At 46.2% G+C, this 6443-nt stretch overlaps 1 non-coding gene across 1 annotated transcript; it reads right to left on the minus strand.

Moving 5' to 3' along the window:
- Positions 1 to 4347: 4347 nt before the first annotated feature.
- Positions 4348 to 4420, minus strand: TRNAK-CUU (transfer RNA lysine (anticodon CUU)). The gene has a single exon. It is a non-coding gene; the product is annotated as a tRNA-Lys (tRNA).
- Positions 4421 to 6443: the final 2023 nt, after the last annotated feature.

Below are 6443 nucleotides of genomic sequence, written 5' to 3' on the forward strand. Positions count from 1 at the left end.
TTGAGCATATCAGGGTTGTTGGATCGAGACCCAAGTTGCTTAGGCGATCTCAGGGCCCTACATCGTCACTCCACTGACAACGTCTTTACTTTTCTTCTTCTTCTTCTTTATATTCCAATTCTTGTTTTCTCAATCGCTAAGGGCGCTGCAACGATGCCGCGCTACAGATCGATACCGAAACGAATGACGTGCTATAAATGGTCCAGCCCGTCATACCAGTTGGGCGTGAACCATTCCTCGCCATTTTAAATGTTCCGAATAAGGAAGCGGAGGAGGAAACTGTTGGCCGCAGGCGGCCTTGGGGAGTTGCCAACATGATAATGATGACCGCTGCGATAACCGCAGCGAGAATGCGGCCCCAAGAAGCTTCCGGTCACGGGTTTTATCAGCCTACTGCGCCGGAACACAAAGTGCGTTTTTTTTTTTTTTAGCTGTTTCACTCTGCGGAAAGTCTATGTTTCAGTTTTGAGATCAGATACACGCGCTTTACGCCTCCATAATGCATAAAATTTTTTTAATAATTTGCGGCGGCCTTCACTTGTAAGATTGTCGTTACGGACGGAGGAACAGTGTTTAAAATTACAGGGTCGTTTAAGATCTCTCTTAAGAGGTGAACGGCGAAAGCCTATACTCTTCCTCCTCTTATCATTCGGCTCTTTCTCTTTGCCTCTTCTCTTCTTTCCTTTAGTGATTACTGCTCACTACTAAGCATTTTTAGTCATCTATAATCGATTGTGGTAATTACAAGCCGCCCGACGACATGTTGGTCATATCATAGTCATTAGTAGTCATTTCAGTCATTATTAGTCATTACGAGTCATTAATAAGCATTTTTAGTCATTTCTAATGAATTCTGGTCGTTACAAGTTGTCGTTAGACATATTCGTCATTTCCTGGTCATTACTAGTCATTACAAGTCACTTCAGTCATTATTAGTCATTACTGCTCACTACTAAGCATTTTTATTCATTTGTAATCAGCTGGGTTCATTACAAGCCGCCGTTAGACATGTTGGTCATATCATAGTCATCAGTAGTCATTACAAGTCATTTCAGTCATTATTAGTCATTACTAAGCATTTTTATTCATTTCTAATCAATTGTGGTCCTTACAAGCCGTTGTTAGACATATTGGTCATTTCGCAATCATTAGTAGTCATTAGGAGTAGTTATTAGTCACAACTAGTCCTTATTAACCTCGACCAATCTCTATTATAACGGTATCATTCACTAACTGTCACTATGTATCATTTTTCATTCTGTAATTTGTCCTTAATCTGTCTTCGTATGGCGTGATGACGCTTCGGCGGACACTCCGGCGGTCAGGTCTGCTGACACAAACTACGCCACAACATAGAAAAAAAATGAGCGGCGCCATTTTCAAGCGCGGTGGCGCCACCTGCTGCTCCGAGCTGCCAAGCGAGGCGACCGCAGGTAGACGCAGTGCTTGCGCTTTGACATTTCTTTGAAGTTCTCACGAAGGAACGGGATGGTGAATTTTAGCTAGCGAATTTAGTTAGGGAACTTCAGCTTCTCGGCAAGATTGTGATGCAAATCGGAACTGCTGCGGCAAGCGCAGCGTCCGCAGGCGGAGCGGATCGTTGGAATAAGTCCGCGTTACCTTTGCATGCGGAAACATTGGTTTCTGCGGCTATTCCACTTTGATTTGCACGTCTGACAATAAACGTCACTAACCAGTAAAAGCCTTGCAGCACGCGATATACTTTACCTCCGCGTTGTAGTGCCCGGAAAAATCTCGCGGCGAGCACCTTGAAAACAGGCGGCATGCCGTATACGGTCGAGTAAGCGTAGCGCACATGCCCAGATGTGTCCGTTTTTTGTCTCGGGAGGTGAAAGAACGAATCAACATTAGTTCAACCGTGTCGGATCTACTGTGCAATGTATGCATACTTTTTTAAGAAACATCGTCGCTCTTGCCCTCTCGCCAGTAGTATACGATAAGCAACACGAACCAGCTTTCACACGTAAATGTTTCGAATAGTGGCGGAAACGTATTGAGAAATTTCGTGGCCACTAACGCCAGTGCACGGAATTCGATCTGTTACGCATGAGTTCGATTGTCATGAGCGTCAGAACTGTGTAGCGGTGCGAACGCAAACGCAAAACGCTAAACGCTAAACACAAACGCTAAACGCAAGGCTTTCATTTGTCGCTGCGTTGTTACACATATTCGCAAGTCTCTGTAAATCTCTTGCATTGTCCGCTAGTAGCACTATATCGTCCGCATACATCATTCCAGGGATCTTCTGTTGTAACATTTGCCCATCGCGGTTGTAAGGTCAGTCAAAACCCAATTTACTGTTCTTCAGTCGTATTTCTATGGCCTTAACACAAAGCGTGAACAATGATGGGGACGGGGGGCATCTGTCGCGGTTCCAGCCGGTGCCGCTTCATGGCGCTAACGGTCACGCGGGTGCTGACTGTTGCGTCAATTGGAGGTTTTCTGTATGCTTTCCTAAGTAAAACGAAATGAAATCTTTTATACTGCTGTCTTCTTTTGGAAACATGGTAGCGTCATTGTTGAGCCGACAGTAGTGGCCTACTTTCTTTCTATGTCGGCTGTAACTGTTTGCGTTCTGGTCATAATCGTAAATCTTAGTAGTCATACGTAGTCATGTACAACCCCATAGGACCTTATGTATAGGGAACCAGCGCTGCAGTTATTGTTGTTGTTGATTATGATGATGATGGTGATGATGATGATGGTTGTGGTGGTGGTGGTGGTGGTGGTGGTGGTGGTGGTGGTGGTGGTGGTGGTTTATTTGCATCCCTTTTAAAACGGGGTGGTGACAATAGTCACCTAGCCTGTTCGAGTTACTCAGGTATACATGCTTTTTAATCTAGCATTTCGTATACATCTCTTTAATCTTTTTGTTTCCTTCAAAACTTCTATATCTACCTTATACCGCTACATACGAGGGCGAATCAGAAAGTCTTTGCCACTAGTTTTGTTTAGCAAAAATAACTTGCATAAAGGTAATTGCAAATATACGTACTATTCTACGTACCTTACACTATACTTCCACATAGTCCCCACACAGGTTCAGACCCCATTTGTCCCATCGCAGCACTAAATCTGAGTTGCCCCTGCGGTAGAATTCGACTGGCTGGCTGTGGAACCACCGTCGAACTGTTGTCGTGGCTTAATCGTTGCACGTGAATGGCTGCCTTGCTAGGAACTTCTTCAGCGGACCGAAACACCTTTCCCCATTCACGTGGACTGCATTTCCGTGTGGATTTCGATGACCGTTCGTCCCTTGCTCCACAGAAAACGAATCACACTCCGTTGCTCGTGCGCACGGAGGAAGGAAAAAGATAGGAGAGAGCATACCGCAACGCGACTGAAGCCAGCCTGGTGGCCCAACACGTGATCGCACGTCGAAGTGTACGGTTGGTTTTAGTGTTCCCGCTCTGCAGGCAGAGGCACGGCTGGGCAACCAGAAAAGTGTGCACCGAATAAAAACGACTGGCACGTAGCTAATGGTAACCAAACGTCTCAGCAAATCTCGATCCTTGCTCCGTGATCTCGACGCAAGAGGTCACGTGTTGGGCCACCACTGTGGCTTCACGGAGCGTTCGCTTGCCAAGGCTGGCTGCGTGACGCAATGCTCCCTCCTATATTTTTCCTTCCTCCATGTTTGTAAGCCGTGGACGTTTGAAGCACAATCGCCATCTACAACAACTGAAAGCAGCGCCGGGCCGCGGAGCTACCGGCAGATGAGGCCGGGCCGATCCAAAAAAAGGTCCGCCGCTGGGAATGGATACGTTGAACTCGCATTTACAGCCGTAATTTAGCTTACAAAAAAAAAAGGGGGGGGGGGGGGGCAAAGACTTTCCGATTAGTTCTCGTATACGTCTGTAACGCATCCAGTTGTATCAATCTCTTCCCTGCTTTTTTTTTCAGCAATATATTAAACAACTCTTGCTTATCTGAACTGCTGACCCGTTGATGCTTCCGTCCACCTTAAGTACAAACACTTCTGGAAGGTGTACGCTACCTACGGGCCTCGCTGGGTGAATACCTTCGCATTCCATTAGGATGTGCTGAGTGGTCTCGTGATTTTCGCTGCAGCATACACATGCCTCATCTTGCCTCGAATATTTGTTCCGCTTATACTTCTGTCCTTAATGCAACTGCTACGCCCCAGCGCCAACTGTCAGCGCATCTTAATATGTCGTTCAGTGCGTCATGGTTCAAAGCGCGGCGACAGGCGGGTGAACGTGACGACGTGGTGTACATCAGTCATCATGCACTTTTCAGTAAAACGGTGATGTGTTAAATAATAAGAAAATAAAATAAAAAGCAAATTAAAGAAAGAAAAAAATTCGCCCAACGTGGGGCTCGAACCCACGACCCTGAGATTAAGAGTCTCATGCTCTACCGACTGAGCTAGCCGGGCAGCGGGTACAGCCGCTACGCGGCGCCATGTCAAGGGCACCGACAAGGGGCGAGGGGGTAGACGGCAAAGATAAAGCATTTGATAAGCCCGGGATTCGGATTTTCAGCCTATATGGATGAGGTGCAGTACACTTTTACTGGCTACGGTTTACTAAATGCTCGGAAATTCGACGTTTTCGGCTCCACGATCCGTAAACTTTCGACGCCTACCGTATACAGTCGGCCACAAACGCTTACGGGACACGCGCGTCGCACGACCAACGTTGCATCTGGGCACTTTTAGGGCATGGCTCTTCCAATTTAACGGAATCACGTGTCAGTCACGAAAGCTCACACAGACTGAAACTTCGAATTAGAGGCTATGAAAGTGCACAGACTTCGCAGGATCTTGGCTTTGTCGCAAGTGCCGCGCCCCGTAAGCCTTTTGACGCCAGTTTTGCATTCGAAACGCCTGCATATACGTGCATTCGGAAAATATACGAGATTATGTGTAAAACAAATAGATTATATTAACTGAACCCCGTGCCATCGCCGTTTGAATTGTACAGTGACTCGGTGCCGTCATTATTCGATTCAATTTCCACTCAGTTTAAGTGATAGTACTCGCATACCCCTAGGCGACTTTCTTTCTTTTTCTTAACAGGTGGGCAGCTAAGGTATTTAATACCTATAGAGAAAGAGCATTGACTCACAATGGCGGAAAAGAACTAGGAAGCTAACCAGTAAGTATGCCAGACACGAGAACGGGGAAAGACAGAGCATTAAACGACAGGTTAAAAACGCGGAAGGTAAAAATTGGATAAATTCAATGGAAAAGAAGCATAGTGTAGAACTATATCGATACTGGAAACAGCAGATCAGGAAGGAAGCGTTTTATGATAACTCAAGAGACAGTGCCCTACTCTTTGAAGCTAGATCAGGATGTCTTAGAACGCGGAGCTATAAAAAGAAATTTAACGAAGAAGACAGATCTACTGTGTGTGGTAAATCTGTAGAAACAATAGAACCCCTCGTACTAAAATGTGATCGTATCCATCCCTATGTCGACACGGGCACAGTCACGCTTCCTGAGGCCCTAGGGTTTAGAGATAACAATAGCCATGTAAATAAATATGTGGTGGAAATTAGCAAAACGCGATTGGAAGATTGGTGGGTCAAAAGAAGAGAGGTGGCAGCAGGGTAAAAGTGCAAGAAAAAGTATTTAAAGAAAATGGCGAGTGTTAATAACTTACAACACAGTTAAACAAAAATAAAAAGCTGAGCATGATGGAAACTGTCATCACCCCGTTTCAAAGGGGACGCTCCTACCTTCCATTCATCGATTCGTCCATCCAAATGCATTGTGGTATAGGATAAAGGCGACGGCCTTTGCGACGCATCGTAAATGCATTTGTACCCTCCCCCCCCCCCCCTCCGGCCCCGAGATCGCCCACCGGCGGTGCAAAATTCACCAGTGGCCATGCGGTCCGATTATCGCGTTTGAATCACTCATCACTGTGCATGATGTTTCCTGTACGCACAAAACCGCTTGCTAGGCGAAACTCCGTTCTTATTCAGCCTTAATAGAACTGACAGCTGGATGAATTGGTACAAATTATCTGCTAGGAACTGGGCGACGCAAGAAACACAAAGAGAGAGAGAGAAAGAGGGAAAAGAGTAACTCGTTTTCTTCCCGTCCCTCTTCTTTTTTTGTGTCTATGTGCCCAGTCCTTTAGGCAAGTGAATTAGTTTTGTGTCGGATTGTCTTCTTCACGTTGTTCCTTCCGTAGTCTCGCTGTAGGAACCAAGTCAACGTAAACGAAGCTCCTATTGCAGTATTTGCTTTTCTTTTATTTCATTTTTCTGCAATTAGTGCCAGGTTACGAGGCGAGCGCCGGTAAACTCATCACAGCCGGTGGGTGCGCGTATAGTAAAACGGTCGACTGTGTTCGAGCCCTCTGTATTCCCCTGGCTGCGGCTGCGCTGCCGAGTTCATCGGAAGAAACCCGGGTTCAGCGGAAAAATCCGTTCTTCCGGGCCTGCTC

The sequence above is a fragment of the Dermacentor variabilis genome, chromosome 3, assembly GCF_050947875.1.
Source record: "Dermacentor variabilis isolate Ectoservices chromosome 3, ASM5094787v1, whole genome shotgun sequence".
NCBI lineage: Eukaryota > Metazoa > Arthropoda > Arachnida > Ixodida > Ixodidae > Dermacentor > Dermacentor variabilis.